This window comes from Bos javanicus, chromosome 4 (genome assembly GCF_032452875.1).
Source record: "Bos javanicus breed banteng chromosome 4, ARS-OSU_banteng_1.0, whole genome shotgun sequence".
NCBI classification, from domain to species: Eukaryota; Metazoa; Chordata; class Mammalia; order Artiodactyla; family Bovidae; genus Bos; species Bos javanicus.
The window spans coordinates 60,390,242-60,407,892 of record NC_083871.1 but is presented as its reverse complement, the minus strand read 5'-3'; the positions used below and the strand labels follow the sequence as shown (position 1 = coordinate 60,407,892).

Below are 17,651 nucleotides of genomic sequence, written 5' to 3'. Positions count from 1 at the left end.
GGCTGAATAAGAAACTGGATCTCAGCTTTCCAGTGTCTGGTACCTACTGAGGAGAAAAAGGCAATCTCCAACTCTCTGCTCTGCTGGGGCCCATAACCCACAGTGGATATAAAATGCAGATGTTGTTTTATTAGAGAAACTGTTAATTTTATGACAGCAACTCTGAACTATTTATATGGTAAAACAAAACAAAACAAAACAAAAAAACCTCACACACGAGTTTGCCACAGTTTCACACCCCAGCCTGACGCTTCTGTAAATGCTATGGGAGCACGCTGTGAGATTGTTAAAATGGAGCTGGCTCTGAGTGTGTTCCCAATGAGCCACCTGCGAAAACCAGCCAAGTTAGAGACTTATCCGAACTTATGACCCAAGATAGAATTTATCTGAAAGTACCTTCTCTGATAGGATTAACACATGCTTTCCCCTTAGACTGCTTATGTGAATAAAAGTGGGGTTTTTTGTTTCTTTGTTTGTTTTTTAATTTTAAATTTTTTAAATTTTAAAAAATTTTTAATTTTTTTAAATTTTAATTTAAGAGCTTTTAATGACAAAGCTCTCTTAAATTATCATATGCAGTGCTCAGTCACTCAGTACTCTTTGCGACCCCATGAACTGTAGTCCACCAGGCTCCTCTGTCCATGGGATTTTCCAGGCAAGAATACTGGAGTGGGTTGCCATTTCCTTCTCCTAAACTATGATAGATAATTTTAAAAGACATTTACTATTTGGCAGGTGGGGAGGAAGCATGAACAGCCAAGATGGGGTCAAGTTTTATTTTGGAACATTTTAAGAAAAGGAATGGGAAATTGATCAGGGAATAAACTTCAAAACCTCTAAATGTGTGAGTTTCTAAAAGCCTATACATAATGAGATAATTTTGTTTGTGATGACTCAATTAAGGTAGGTATTGATGATTGATGTAGCAAGACCCAAAAATTTAAAATGGATGAGTTAACAACTTTAAATTTATTTCAGAACAAAGTGTCTTTCAAGATTGTAACTGGGTACAATTTGCCATCGATCAGACTAATTTATCTCCTGAGAGGCCTGGGAGATTTTATGCATCATGAGAGGCTAGAGAACAGTGATGAAGCCCACTCTGTACCAACCCAACAGATGGGAGCCTTTCAGTACAGTTCAGTGCTCAATCGTGTCCAGCTCTTTGCAACCGAATGAACTGCAGCACGCCAGGCTTCCCTGTCCATCACCAACTCCTGGAGTTTACTCAGACTCATGTCCATTGAATTGGTGATACCATCCAACTATCTTATCCTCTGTTGTCGCCTTCTCCTCCAGCCTTCAATCCTCGCCAGCATCAAGGTCTTTTCAAATGAGTCAGCTCTTCACATCAGGTGGCCAAAGTATTGGAATTTCAGCCTCAACATCAGTCCTTCCAATGAATATTCAGGACTGATTTCCTTTAGGATGGACTGGTTGGATCTCCTTGCAGTCCATGGGACTCTCAAGAGTCTTCTTCAACATCACAGTTCAAGAGTATCAATTCTTCTGTGCTCAGCTTTCTTTACAGTCCAACTCTCACATCCATACATGACCAGTGGAAAAACCATAGCCTGGACTAGACAGACCTCTGTTGGCAAAGTAATGTCTCTGCTTTTTAATATTCTGTCTAGGTTTATCATAGCTTTTCTACCAAGGAGCAAGCGTGTTTTAATTTCATGGCTGCAGTCACCATCTGCAGTGATTTTGGAGCCCAAAAATATAAAGTCTGTCACTGTTTCCCCATCTATTTCCCATGAAGTGATGGGACCAGATGCCATAATCTTCGTTTTCTGAATGTTGAGCTTGAAGCCAACTTTTTCACTCTCCACTTTCACTTTCATCAAGAGGCTCTTCAGTTCTTCACTTTCTGCCATAAGGGTGGTGTCATCTGCATATCTGAGGTTATTGATATTTCTCCCAGCAATCTTGATTCCAGCTTGTGTTTCTTCCAGCCCAGCGTTTCTCATGATGTACTCTGCATATAAGTTAAATAAGCAGGGTGACAATATACAGCCTTGCCGTACTCCTTTTCCTATTTGGAACCAGTCTGTTGTTCCATGTCCAATTCTAACTGCTGCTTCCTGACCTGCATACACATTTCTCAGGAGGCAGGTCAGGTGGTCTGGTATTCCCATCTTTTTTAGAATTTCCCACAGTTGATTGTGATCCACACAGTCAAAGGCTTTGTCATAGTCAATAAAGCAGAAATAGATGTTTTTCTGGAATTCTCTTGCCTTTTCCATGATCCAGCGGATGATGGCGATTTGATCTCTGGTTCCTCTGCCTGTTCTAAAACCAGCTTGACCATCTGGAAGTTCATGGTTCACGTATTGCTGAAGCCTGGCTTGGAGAATTTTGAGCATTACTTTACTGGTGTGTGAGAGGAGTGCAATTGTGTGGTAGTTTGAGCATTCTGTGACATTGCCTCTCTTTGAGATCGAAATGAAAACTAACCTTTTCCAGTCCTGTGGTCACTGCTGAGTTTTCCAAATTTGCTGGCATATGAATGCAACACTTTCACAGCATCATCTTTTAGGATTTAAAATAATTCAACTGGAATTCTGTCACCTCCACTAGCTTTGTTTGTAGTGATGCTTTCTAAGGCCCACTTGACTTCACATTCCATGATGTCTGGCTCTAGGTGAGTGATCACACCATCATGATTATCTGGGTCATGAAGATTTTTTTTGTACAGTTCTTCTGTGTATTCTTGCCACCTCTTTTTAATATCTTCTGCTTCTGTTAGGTCCGTACCATTTCTGTCCTTTATTGAGCCCATCTTTGCATGAAATGTTCCCTTGGTATCTCTAATTTTCCTGAAGAGCTCTCTAGTCTTTCCCATTCTATTGTTTTCCTCTATTTCTTTGCACTGATCACTGAGGAAGCCTTTCTTTTCTGTCCTTGCTATTCTTTGGAACTCTGCATTCAAATAGATATATCTTTTCTTTTTCCTTTGTTCTTCACTTCTCTTCTTTTCACAGCTATTTGTAAGGCCTCCCCAGAGAGCCATTTTGCTTTTTTGCATTTATTTTCCATGGGGATGGTCTTGATCCCTGTCTCCTGTACAATGCATGAACTTCTGTCCATAGTTCATCAGGCAGTCTATCAAATCTTGTCCCTTAAATCTATTTCTCACTTCTACTTTATAGTCATAAGGGATGATTTAAGTCATACCTGAATGGTCTAGTGGTTTTCCCCACTTTCTTCAATTTAATTCTCAATTTGGCAATAAGGAGTTCATGATCTCAGCCACAGTCAGCCCCCAGTCTTGTTTTTGCTGACTGTATAGAGCTTCTCCTTCTTTGGCTGCAAAGAATATAATCAATCTGATTTCAGTGTTGACCATCTGGTGATGTCCATGTGTAGAGTCTTCTCTTGTGTTGTTAATAGAGTTTTGCCAAGAGAAAACACTGGCTTTAAACTTCCTTTAAGTTGAAGGAAAAACTTGAAAAGTGTTAGGACCAATATTTAGATGATACGTTTATTCTAGTAAAATTATTAAACTAGAGGTTCTACCTATTTTATATGCTCAAAGATAATGTAGAGGAAGAAAAAAAATGAACCAAATAAACTCAGAAGATCTACACCTACTCTCCCACAATTTCCCTGGCAAGAAGTCAGAAAGGCAGTGCTTTAGTGAAATATCTGAGGTACCAGATTTTATATTATAGTCTCCAAAACTACTTCAACGTTCGTTTGCCTTAGAACCCTGCATTAACTACAATTATTTCAAGACTTTCTGTAGGTCCAGTGGTTAAGACTCCATGCTTCCAATACAGGGGACATAGGTTCAATTCCTGATCAGGGAACTAAGATTCTTCATGCTGCATGTGGCCATAAAAGAAAATTAAGATTAAAAATATTTTTTAAAAAGTTACATAAAAAAGAAACATCATATAACTACAGTTGTTTCTGTTAACAGCAGAAGGCCACTACCTATGGCCCACAGACCAAACCTGGTATGCTGCCTGTTTCTATAAACTCAGTTTTATTGGACCACAGTCATGTGCATTTTCCGTGACTGCTTTTCACTTGTAAGTGCATATTTGGGTAGTTTTAGCAGAGCTTATCGGAGAAGGCAATGGCACCCCACTCCAGTACTCTTGCCTGGAAAATCCATGGATGGAGGAGCCTGGTGGGCTGCAGTCCATGGGGTCGCTAAGAGTCGGACATGACTGAGCGACTTCGCCTTCACTTTTCTCTTTCATTCATTGGAGAAGGAAATGGCAACCCACTCCAGTATTCTTGCCTGGAGAATCCCAGGGATGGCAGAGCCTGGTGGGCTGCCGTCTATGGGGTCGCACAGAGTCGGACACGACTGAAGCGACTTAGCAGCAGCAGCAGCAGAGCTTATATGCCCTGCATAGTCTAAAATATGTACTATTTGGCCATCTTCAGAAAAAGCTGGTTGACCCCAGACTAAAGCATCCCAAACCATGATACATGCTTCGTGAAGATGCTCATTCAAAATAGGACACAGAGTGGTGAGTAACAAAGGCCACGAAAGATAATGAGTGCATCAGTATAGATAAAACTCAACTCAAAGTAAATTCGCCTTTGTTGTGAGTCTGTGCAGTGGACAACCTAAACCTACTGGGGTCACTATTGTGACACTGGCCCTGGGGTGTGCTCACAGGTATCTCAGTCTGTTGGCACCACAGCCGTAGGAGGTTTAATTCTCTGTATATCTACAGAGTTGTGATGCAGCATTAGCTGGTTGGAGACCAGCCTGTACCACTGAAGATCTGTGTCCTTGATGAACATCCTTTTTCACAAGTCTCGCTGGAGCTGGTGCCCAACCATCCTTTCGGCATCATCACATCAGGATTTAAAGGCTGACCAGGACCAAAGGTATATCATTTAGATTTATGTTTTCAAAAGGTGAAATAGTTAATGACTAGAAAAGAAATGTGATTTTCTATAGTTATCCTAGGGTCACTCCTCTTCAAAGCAGTTTTTGATGAGAGTGATGTCAACATAGTGGTGGCAAGAGCCCTTCCCTTTTTCTCTTCTTTTGGTTCACAATTAACCATACATCCATGTCCCAACAGAAGTGCTTATGCACAGTAACACCAAGACACCTGAGAGACCAACCCACCTGTGGTAAGTGAGTGGCCTGAACTTCAGAGGGAGAGATCCCGGGGAGTCACAGTCTACTGATCCCTACTTGCCACCACAAGGAGCAAGGCAACCTGGAGGGTGCAGACCCAGGCACTCATGGGAGATGAGAAGCTGTGGAGGTGCAGCCCGCCTGACAGGAGAAATCAGCAATCCATGGAGCAGGAGTTTGGAGGAGGTGGAAAGTGAAAGTGTGTAGTGTGAAGACTCAGTCCAGTTCAGAGAAACCAAAACCTTGCGTTACAGCACCATCTTCTGGAAAGCAAAAGAGGTTTCTGATGGCTAGATGGTTGATTTGCACTTCTCTTGTAATTTGTGTTGCTGAGAATCTTTTTTTTTTTTTTTTTTACATTGAGCTGCATGAACTGTTTGTATTTTTTTTTGAGATTAACCCATTGTCAGTCACAAGTTTTGAAAGTATTTTCTCCAATTCTATAAATTGTCTTTTAATTGTGTTTAATAATTTAGAAGTTTCATTGATAAAAATAATAAAATTAAAGGAAGTCATATATCTTTCTCCTCACTTAACCAATTAAGCATGTACACTGTGATCAAAAGTGTGTCTATAGCATATGTAATAAAAACTGGAGAGAAAATACCAAACTTAATAACTATTACTTATGATCATGGAAATGTGAGTGAATTTCCTTTTGCTTTGTGTTTTTCTGTAGTTAAAAGAAATGTTCTGGAGTAAACACATAATGCCTTTTCAATCCAAAAACATTAAAAAATTAACATTTGGGTTTCTTTTTGTACCATTGGAGGGCATATTTGTCTCTTTATTTTTTTGACCTCAACCTACTTTCCCCACTCCTCAGTTTCTATAGTTTCAAATATCTTGTACAAAGTATAGTTTTATATGACTTGGATTTTTAAGGAAGAAATATATTTTAATATTTTTCTTACTTCTCAGTTATAAGTGATAAGAATGCTAATAGTTCAAAGTCAGGAAGGTTGATTCCTCCAGCTCCGTTGTTCTTTCTCAAGATTGCTTTGGCTCTTTGGGGTCTTTTGTGTTTCTACACAAATTGTGAAATTTTTTGTTCTAGTTCTGTGAAAAATACCACTGGTAGTTTGTTAGGGATTGCACTGAATCTTTAAATTGCTCTGGATAGCACAGTCATTTTCACAGTATTGATTCTTCCAATCCAAGAACGTGGTATATCTCTCTGTTTGTGTTGTCTTTCATTTCTGTCTTCTGTGCCTCTGGTGGTAGGTGGCCCTCAGGTGTCTATTCCCTGCCCAGACAGGAAGGGGCAAAAGTAGCAGCTTACTAAGGCTCACTTGCACAGTTGGGCTGGGGAGAGGAAGGGATGTGGCAGACATGGTTAGGGTGTGTGGGGAGTGCCCACTGTGGCTGAGACCTGCAGGAAGTTACCACAGTTTGAGACGGGTTGTGCGCTTCCCCAGGGGAGTTGGCCCTGTGTTATGGGTCCCTCAACAGAGCAGAGCCATTAACAATAAAATAAACCTTAACCAATACCCAAGTATGAAAACAATTTTTAACACAGCACAGGCATGCCTTTACAGAAAGATTCAATAAAGCCAAAGGAACTAAGCAATCAGAAATCCTTCCTATTTACCAAAATATTATGTATAATGTTTTGTAAAATATTTTTATTTTGTGGGTTTTTTTCCAAATAGTTTATGGATAGTGTCATTTAATCCAGAAAAGGGTTCAGGAAATCCATTTATTGTTTGCTTCATTGATTGTGCCTCGGTGTCAGACCTAAGAAACCACTGAAACAGACAAGGTCATGAAGACATGTGTTTCCTCATGGATTTGGAAACAACTTCTAGTGTAAGATTGAGTAAGAGTAGTTTAAGGCACCATCTTGACCTTATTTTTTATCCCATGTGGGATGCTGCACAAGCAGATGACAGGTTCCCCTGCAAAGGCAGAATCAAACCTAACAGGCAGCTTCTGGAACTCTGCTGTTAAGTGGCCTGGTACCACACAAGTATTTGTTGAATAAATTAATAAATTTATCCTTCAAGAAAAAAAAAGTGCTCTGGAGATACAGCTACCAAAATGGAGAACTGAAACGAATATGGTAAGTAAACAGAAAACTTGGGAAGATTTTTTTTTTTTTAAAAAAGAAGAATGAAACTTTGGGGGCTGCTAAAGGAAAGGTCTAGGATTTCCCTGGTGGCTCAGTGGTCAAGAATCAGGCTGCAATGCAGGAGACCTGGGTTCGATCCCTGGGTCAGGAAGATCCCCAGGAGGAGGGCGTGGCAACTCATTCTAGTACTCTTGCCTAGAGAATCCCATGGACAGAGGAGCCTGGCAGGTGGCAGTCCATAGGGTCGCACAGAGTAGGACACAACTGAAGCAACTAAGCAGCAACAGCAAAAGAAAGGTCTATTGCAACTGTTTCTTAAACTTCTCTGGCAAGAGCTGGCCATTCTCAAGGAAACGCTCTGAAACTCTCCCCTGAGGATTGTTAGGTAACCAAGGAAACCATCACTGATGATAAGCTCCAGGTTAGTGCTTGATCAAGTGGGGAGGTTTCCTGGAACTGAAAAAGCCAAATCTACCTTCAGCTACAAGGGATAAGAACAGAAGACAAAGCCAAACAGGAGCTAGGTGTATGTAGACATGGGTGGTGAGGCAAGAAGTTAAGGTTAAGATCAAGAGAAAAAAAGCCCAAGACTGTGTTTTTTGTTTTTTTCAACAGGGTGGGAATATGTGAATCTTAGATTAGGTGCTGGCCTGGTTTAGCCTAGAATAAAGGATTTTGGTGATCCAGTTACTAGATCTGTCTGTGGGGTGTGTGTGCGTGTGTCTTTGAAATGTACTGATGATATAAACACACTGAAAACTAAAATTCTTCACCAGTGTTCTAAGACTTCCTGCCTAAGTCAAAACACCCCTAGATTTCTTATCTATTTATAGGAGTGTGGTCTCCTACAGTGCAAGGGCTGATGCTCTGCTTCTAGAAAAACTAGTTCTGTTTTAAAAATGGCACCATGAAGCTTGTTTCCTATGAATTACATAGGCCTTGAATCCAGTCTCTTTTTGAGAAGAAGTACAGATTTGAGGTACATTTATATTTCCTCATAAAATTCATTGGTCACGCTAGCAACTGTCCTGAAATGCCTTGTAATATCCTGACATGCAGAAAAATAGAACTCATGCTATGAGAAGCCAAGTGAGTGTTATTGTTATGCCAACAACAGAAGTATTACAGTGTGGACTTCAGGGTGGGCTGTCAGTTTCATTATCAAGGGCATGATCATCATCATCCTCACTATGGTTGCTGTCATCCTCATCTTCCCACATAACAGCATTTCGTCACAGGTGATAACCTTTTTTGTGTAAGTATAGTGTCTGAATGCATTAACCTGTGAAAATCTTGAGCCTTTGCACCGATGGGGACGTTTGATGGTCTCCATTTCAGAACAGTCTCTATGTAGAGTTTGAAATTCATGGAATACCTTACAGGGAAAATACTGGTTTAGACAAAGTTCATGCACATTATAAAACAAATTAAAATTCTACAGCAGGGGTCTAGGCAATTAGCCCATTATCTTATTTAGCAAGATGAGGCTCAGAGAGTCTGGATGTTTTTTGCTGAGGGCACTCAGCTTACTAGGTGAAAGGGAGGAACTTGAACGCAGATGAACCTCCAAATCCTTGTGTTCCACTGTGAGTACAGACTCCACAGGCTAATTCATGTGGCTGGAAGGTTAAGTTTAGTGAGGAGTATTTTGGATAAGATATCAGAATAAAGATAAAAATCATTACACAAAGTTTATGTGGTTTTCATGCAGGCATTTAGCAAGCTTGCTGCTGGCCACATAGGCATTCTGGAAGCACAGGCTGTGTGATATTTGGAGAAAAGCTCTAACTGAAGGACACACATGAATGGACTGGTGCCCAACTGGAAGTTTTCAGGTGGCTGATGAAGGCCTTGAACTTCAGTTCTGTTCTATTGGACATCTTGAAAGATGATGCAGTGGTCAGATTTAGGATCCAAGAGAAAAGGTGTGGAAAAGCCTGGAACAAAGTAAAGTTTAGTAAAGATCAATGCAAGGATCTTCTCTTGGGTCTAAAAGCACAAGATGGTTAGAAGATATGTTTGTAGGCAGCTCTTAAAGAAAGCACCACGTAACAAAGAGACATTGTTTCACAGGATAGAGAACACTGCCGGCACTGGGTGTCGTCTGGATAAACCCTGAAAAAGAAGTTAAATAAACTGAAGGGCATTGAAGGAAGAGTGGCCAGGAGGGTGGAGAAACTCAAAGCCACCTCAGATGAGTATTGTTTTACCAGAACACAGCTCCAGGCATTGAGAAGACAGACTGGACTAGTCTAATGTCATCAGTATTCACAGCACTGTCATATAGAAAAGGGATTAAGCTTTTTCTCTGTGGTATAATGGGAAGTGAACATGTGGGTAGATGGTATCGTGAGACAGTTCAGCTTGTGAGTAATGAATAACTTTAAATGTCAGAGCTGTCAATGAACAAGTAGAGTCTGGATGATTACTTGGAAGATGTGTCTAGTATCAGTGCATATCTTCAAACACTGAAATTCTCTGCTTCATAGACCCCTCCCCTGCTCTTTAAATACTTGACATTTTATCACCAGCCTCATTTTTATAGGGGATGCCAATATTGGAAAGCATTCTTTTTATGTGATTAAGATGATTTCTGAAAATCTGCAGCAGAGCTCAACTAGAGTTTACTTTGCATACTGATGTAATAGGTAAGAGCTGGGAGCTAACAAATGCCACATGCAACTTTTTTCTTGGTGAAGAGGTAAAAGTCGCTCGGTCGTGTCCGACTCCTTGTGACCCCATGGACTGTATAGTCCATGGAGTTCTTCAGGCCAGAATACTGGAGTGGGTAGCCTTTCCCTCCTCCAGGGGATCTTCCCAACCCAGGGATAGAAGGCAGGTCTCCCACACTGCAGGCAGATTCTTTACCAGCTGAGCCACAAGGGAATGAGCTTTAAATATGGATTTGGAGCTAATTATTCTGATATTTATTTCAGTGGGGATGAAGAACTGAGCATACATATTTCAAAAAAAAAGGAAAAAGAGAGAGAAACATTTTCAATATTTCCCATTAAAGCATGATGTTTGCTATTAGATGCTGTAAACATCTTTCTATTTTTAGTTTGTAGGTTTTCTTTTTTAAAATCATAGATAGATGTTGAATTTTACTGAATGATTTTTCTGCCTCTATTTAAGATGATTATGATTCTTTAGTCTGTTTATTTGGTAATTTGCCTTCATAGATTTTCACGTGTTATACCATTTTGCTCTCCTGGAATAATTGTCCCCTGGCCATAATGTATTATCATTTTTATATATCACTGGATTTGCTTTGATAGTATTTTGAGAGTTTTGTTCTATATAAATAAGAAAGTAGTTTCCTTTATGCCCTTTAGTGTAATGTTCTTACCAATATTTGCTACCAAAGTAATGATGACCTCAAAAGATGACTTGGGAAGTTTTTCCTCTTTTTCTGTCTCTGGAATAGTATATGTAAGATTGATTCCATTTCTAAATGTTTGGAGGAATTCACTAGTAAAACTACCAGGCTTGGAAAAATTTTTTCAAAGAATTTTAGTTACAGATTCAATTTCTTTACTACCTATTAAACTGTTTGTATTTTATCTTTCTTTTTGTGGCATTTCAGCAGTTTTGGAAAATTATGACATTTTAAACCTTTTAATTATTTTATTGAAATTATTACCCTGAAACTGTTATGATAGTCTCTTGTTTTCATTTTCTTAACTGTGGGATCTATACTTAAATCTCTCCTTTGAAAAAAATCATTCTTAATATTGGTGTTTTATGCCCTCTTTACTTTCTTCTTGACCTGTTTTTCAGGGATTTATCAGATTTTAAAACCAACTTTTTTTAAAAAATCAACTTTTATTTTATTTTATTTTTTTCCTTTAAAACAGAATTTTACTTGGCTAATAATAACATTCCACATATACATTGTATTAGTTTTTATCAAAATGAATTCACAGGTATACATGTGTGACTAGCAACTCGTTTCTTACATGATATTTTACATGTTTCAAGAATGGCATAAAAATCAACTTTTAGATTGATTTCCTCTAGTGCATGTTTGTTTTATATTTTAGTGACTTTGTTTTTATTTTTATTATTTGTTTCCATTTGCTCTCCATAGATTTATTTTTTTAACTCATGGAGCTGGATGCTTAGAGAATTCATTTTCAGCTTCGCTCCTATTATAAGCATTTAAATATGGTGTTAGTTGTGTTCTGAAATATTTGACGTTTATTTTTAATTACCATTCAAAGAAAAATTTTCTGATTTTCATTGTATTCATTTTTTAGCTTTGAATTATTTAAAAGTACTTATATCAAGTAATTTTCAAACATGAGAAGATTTTATTACCTTCTTTTTTATTGAGTTCTAACTTAATTGTACTATTGTCAGAAAATGTACTCTGCATAATTTTAGTTGTTAGATCTTTGTTGAGATTTGTCTTATACCTATCACTTAGCTAATTTGATGTAAATTTCGCTTTTGCTGGGTATAGAGTATGTAAATTAGGTCAAGTTTATTGATGGCATTGTTAAAAATCTGTTATATTCACATGGAATTTCTGTCTTCTTGGTCTATCAGTTACTAAGAGATAGCTGTTAAAATCTCCCTATGATAATGGGTTTGCCCGTTTTCCTTTTAGTTGTATCATATTTCCCTTAGTTGTGTCATTATATATTTCGAAACCGCACTATTAAGTGCAATAAATTTAGAATTGTAATATTTTAGAAAGACTGTGCCATTGTTACAATGAAATTCCTATTGTTTATTGCCAATAATGTCTTACCTTATCATCTAACTTCTCTCATAAATATATAGCTATACTGAATTTCTTTAAAATACTTTTTCATTTTACATATATTTCATCTTTTATTTTAGATTTTTTTGTGTTGCTGCATTTTAGTTGCGTCTCTCTTAATCAACATTGAGTTGCATGTGGTTTTTTCATCTGATCTAAAAATGTTTGTTTTTGACTGCTTACTTATTTCAGTTCAGTTCAATTCAGTTCAGTTGCTCAGTCGTGTCCGATTCTTTGCGACCCCGTGAAATGCAGCACGCCAGGCCTCCCTGTCCATCACCAACTCCGGGAGTTCACTCAGACTCACATCCATCGAGTCAGTGATGCCATCCAGCCATCTCATCCTCTGTCATCCCCTTCTCCTCCTGCCCTCAATCTCTCCCAGCATCAGAGTTTTTCCAATGAGTCAACTCTTCGCATGAGGTGGCCAAAGTACTGGAGTTTCAGCTTTAGCATCATTCCTTCCAAAGAAATTCCAGGGCTTATCTCCTTCAGAATGGACTGGTTGAATCTCCTTACAGTCCAAGGGACTCTCAAGAGTCTTCTTCAACACCACAGTTCAAAAGCATTAATTCTTCAGCACTCAGGTTTCTTCACAGTCCAACTCTCACATCCATACATGACCACTGGAAAAACCATAGCCTTGACTAGACAGACCTTTGTTGGCAAAATAATGTCTCTGTTTCTTGATATGCTATCTAGGTTGGTCATAACTTTCCTTCTAAGGAGTAAGCGTCTTTTAATTTCATGGCTGCAGTCACCATCTGCAGTGATTTTGGAGCCCCAAAAATAAAGTCTGACACTGTTTCCATTCTTTCCCCATCTATTTCCCATGAAGTGGTGGGACCAGATGCCATGATCTTCGTTTTCTGAATGTTGAGTTTTAAGCCAACTTTTTCACTCTCCTCTTTCACCTTCATCAAGAGGCTCTTTAGTTCCTCTTCACTTTCTGCCATAAGGGTGGTGTCATCTGCATATCTGAGGTTATTGATATTTCTCCCGGCAATCCTGATTCCAGCTTGTGCTTCTTCTAGCCCAGCATTTCTTATGATGTACTCTGCATGTAAGTTAAATAAGCAGGGTGACAATATACAACCTTGATGTACTCCTTTTCCTATTTGGAACCAGTCTGTTGTTCCATGTCCAGTTCTAACTGTTGCTTCCTGACCTGCATACAAATTTCTCAAGAGGCAGATCAAGTGATCTGGTATTCCCATCTCTCAGAATTTTCCACAGTTTATTGTGATCCACACAGTCAAAGGCTTTGGCATAGTCAATAAAGCAGAAATAGATGTTTTTCTGGAACTCTCTTGCTTTTTCCATGATCCAGCAGATGTTGGCAATTTGATCTCTGGTTCTTCTGCCTTTTCTAAAACCAGCTTGAACATCAGGAAGTTCACGGTTCACTTATTGCTGAAGCCTGGCTTGGAGAATTTTGAGCATTACTTTACTAGCGTGTGAGATGAATGCAATTGTCCAGTAGTTTGAGCATTCTTTGGCATTGCCTTTCTTTGGGATTGGAATGAAAACTGACCTTTTCCAGTCCTGTGGTCACTGCTGAGTTTTCCAAATTTGTTGGCATATTGAGTGCAGCACTTTCACAGCATCATCTTTCAGGACTTGAAATTTACATATTATATTAAGGGTTTTAAAGTTATCCTCTTACCCTTCATTTCGTACTTGTCAACCCATTCTAGATGTCTTTTCCTTTGCTTTGAGCACTTTTTTGGATTAATATTTTTTATCATTTCTTTTCTTCTATTTTATCTTGTTAATTGTATGTTCTATTGTTATTATTTTAATGGCTACCCCAGAGATTACAATGAGTATTCTAAACAGATTTAAATTTGAAATAAATTAGTGCTTTTACCACCACCAAGAAGATGCAGAAGTGTTAGGACACTTTCATTGAATTTACCTTCTTCTCATGTTTTATTCTAATATTGTCACGTATTTTGGTTCTCAGACTTCCGAGGTGGCTCAGTGGTAAAGAATTCTCCTGCCCATGCAAGAGACGTGGGTTTGATCCCTAGGTCTGGAAGATCTTGGGTCGGGAAGATCCCCTGGGTAGAAGATGGCAACCCACTCCAGTATTCTTGCCTGGGAAATTCCATGGACTGAGGAGCCTGGCAGGGTACAGTCCATGGGGTTGTGAAGAGTCAGACACGACTGAGCAACTGAGCACATACTTTGTTTTCTCTATATTTTGAAGCTCACAAAGCATTATAATTATTGTTACCATATATCTTCAAAATTTAGGTTTACCCATATTTACTCCTTGTTTTGCTTCTTCCTTTCGACACGCACTACTGACTTCCACCTTGGATACACTTTTGCTCTTCCTGAATAACTCCTGCTCATTGCCTTAGCAGGTTATAACTGTCTGCAGGTTTTAAATTATGTCAGTTTTGATTTATCTGGAAATGTTATATATTGCCTTCAAGATAATTAATGTATTCATCGAATAAGGAGTTTTAAATTGGTAGTTGTTTTCTTTCATAGTTTTGAAGGTGTTCTTTCCTTTCTTTTGGGTTTCATTGTAGGGAAGTTTACTTTTACTTTTATTGTTGCACTTTTAAAAATAATTTTTCCCTTCAAACTGATTTTAAGATTGTTTGATTTTGGTTTCGGTTGTTAGCAATTTTTCTAGATACAACTAGGTGTAAATTTTCTTCATTTCTGCCGTGCTTGAAGTACATAATGCTTCTGGAGTCTATGTCTTTTTAAAATTATTTAATATTTAAATTTATTGCCTCTTTAACATTGTTTCTGCCCAATTCTTTCCTCTCTTTCTTAGGACACCAATTATGGGTATGTTAGAACATTTCTGTTTGCCTTTTTTTTTTTTTTTTAATTTAAGCTTTACAATATTGTATTGGTTTTGCCATATATCAAAATGAATCTGCCACAGGTATACATGAAAAGACCTTTTCCTGTGTCTTTTTTCTGCTTCTCTGTTCTTCAACCTGATGTTTTCTATTGAACTATTCTAATTCTCATCTTCTGGGTCTAATTTTCTCTTAGTCCCTACCAGTTGGGTACTTAATTTTAGCTGTCTTATCTTTTAATTTCAAATTTTCCATTTGGTTTTAAGAGATAGATTCCAGTATAAAATATAAAATCCTCTATATTTTACCTAATTTCTTCTATTAATCACAGTTATTTTAAAGTCCCTCAATCCTGTATCTCCTTGCACATCTGTTTCTGTTTTCTATTTATTTTCATGATTTTGGTTATTTAATCTTATCTTCTGACGTGCCTATTAGTATTTATTGAAATTTGGACATTGTGCATAAAAAATTTGAGAGCAAACTTGTTGATCTGGATGTAGATGTAGGTTGTTATAGTGGTGCTAAACTAGATTATCTAATTACTGTGCCTACTGATTTAGTACCTTGGGAGAAGGAAATGGCAACCTACTCCGGTATTCTTGCCTGGGAAATCCCATGGATAGAGGAGTCTGATGGACTATAGTCCATGGGGTCACAAAAGAGTCTGACACGACTTAGCAACTAAACAATAACAACTAATTTAGTTGATTTAAATTGGACTTCAATCTTGTGATGGCACAATATTTCTAGTTAATGCCTTCTCCTGAGATATAGCCCTGCAGGGGTTCCACTTGAAACCTTAGGGTGACTATAAAGATACCACCTCCTTGGTAATTTCTAGGCTCTAATTTTGCTCCCTAATCCAAATATCCTTCACTTCTGAGTTTCCTAGCTACCCCTTCCTGCTTGATTTTTCTGCTTCTGAGTAGCCAGTTACAAACAGGAGCACTTTGAGTAAAAAAAAAAGAATAGAAAATTAGGTTCACATTGTATTTCTCTTCTCCTGGGGATTTGGTTTCTTCAGGTTCTCACTGCCTGGCCAGCTTTCTGAAGTGTTGAAACCAATAAACTTATATTCTAATCCATTTTTTTAGGTTGTTCTCAGAGGGTGAGTTTATCTAAAACAGTCTTCTCTACCATTACTGAAAATTGAAATTCTTCTAGGATGAGTTATTTTGAAGCATATAACATTTTTATTCCTGTGACACAAATGGTGCATACCTGCTGAAGTTGAAGATTTTCCAGATGTAAAATATTTCCCTTGCAATTGAAAAAAACAAAATCAGGTGTATTTGTAACATTATGTTTGAAATGAGAAATGTGAACAATAAGAACTGAAAAATGTTTGCCTAGAATATTAGTGTTCCAACACTGCAAAGGACACCAGAGATTATATGAAATAACCAAACTCATAATTCTACCTAGGGCCTTTAAAGTAGAGAGAACTCAGGGATGGTACAAGTTTGATGCTCCCATAATTTTTTTAAAGAAATGTCAAATTAAAGTTTAAAAACTAGAGTCGTGTTTAAAATATTGATATTTAATAAATTAGCATTTTAAATTCACAGATATCTATATATTATTACATGATTTACAAGATATAGTATTTATAAAATGTTAATTTACAGGTTTGATACCTGGTTTGGGAAGATCCCCTGGAGAAGGAAATAGCAACCCACTCCAGTATTCTTGCCTGGATAATTCCATGAAGAGAGGAACCTGGCAGGCTACAGTCCATGACATCGCAAGGAGTTGAACACAACTGAGAATGCACACACACGTAGTGTGGCGTAAAATGACAGGCAAGTGAGAGCAGTTTGAGGAACTTATATACTTTCAATATTTGCAATATGTATGGTTTCTTATGGGTCTAAAAAATGAGGCTGTGAACAGACACACTTCCCTCCTCTGGCACTTTAATAGACTATCATTCTAATATCCTCTTTCTTAACTCTAATTAACTGAGCTGAAGTTAGTGTCATATTGTAGTCAATATTATATACAATGACAGAACTAATCACTGAAATACATTATAAGAGTAGCAATCTCACAGCACAGAGTTCATCTTCTCTTTTCAGTTTTGATATCACTGTTTCCCCCCACTTCCCATTCTCTACAAAATTCAGTTTGAATACTTTTTAAAAATGGATTCTCATAGTAGTCCTAAAACCTTAAAAAATATTTGGCAGTTGGTCTTCCTGTAATTTTGCAACTTGGAGTTCATCTTTAAGAGCTTGGTTTTTCAATACTAATGTGTCTGAAATGATCTTGAGGTTTTGTGGTTGCTGGTGATTCTCTGAAGAACTTAAAACACTAGCTTCCTTTCGTTTGGTGAACTGTCTAGGCTGTGTGAGTGCTCGCAGACCAGGGAAATGCCCAAGCAGCCTTGCTATTAGAAAAGAATTCTATTTGGAAGTCTGTCAGGTGGCCCATCTCTGCACATTTCCCTGAGAAATCTGTCTTATTCAGGTAAGTGCAAAAGATTTGAGCTGGGGGGTATGTATATGGAAGTTACGCATAAAGAGAGCACGCTGGACTTGCCAACGCTGTTCTAATTCAGAATCTCCACACAGTCTTACTGTAAAAAAAACAAGTTTATTTACACTGACCACAACTCCTCATTTTAGAAAGAACTGATCTGTTCTCGTGTAGTACACATGATGTTGAGTGTGACACCCAATTTTTATTAGGGCTTAAATATGAACAAAAATGTTCTCAGAATGTGTCAGAAAAAAAAAGAATTCTGGCTAAAAACATCATTTAAGAAGTCTTTAGGGAATCTGGTATTGTTTTCACATACTATTCAAATGTTTATCTTTGAAGAAGTTTTAGTATTTTTATTATGAAAATCTCTAAACTCTATCATTG

General features: G+C 38.0%; 1 protein-coding gene across 2 annotated transcripts in view; it reads left to right on the top strand.

Moving 5' to 3' along the window:
* Positions 1-17,110: 17,110 nt before the first annotated feature.
* Positions 17,111-17,651, top strand: part of GPR141 (G protein-coupled receptor 141) — a 67,509-nt gene continuing 66,968 nt past the window's right edge. For both annotated transcript variants that reach the window (XM_061414121.1, XM_061414122.1), the window contains exon 1: positions 17,111-17,252. The gene's annotated coding sequence lies outside the window, so the exon portion shown is untranslated. The remainder of the gene's footprint in view (positions 17,253-17,651) is intronic.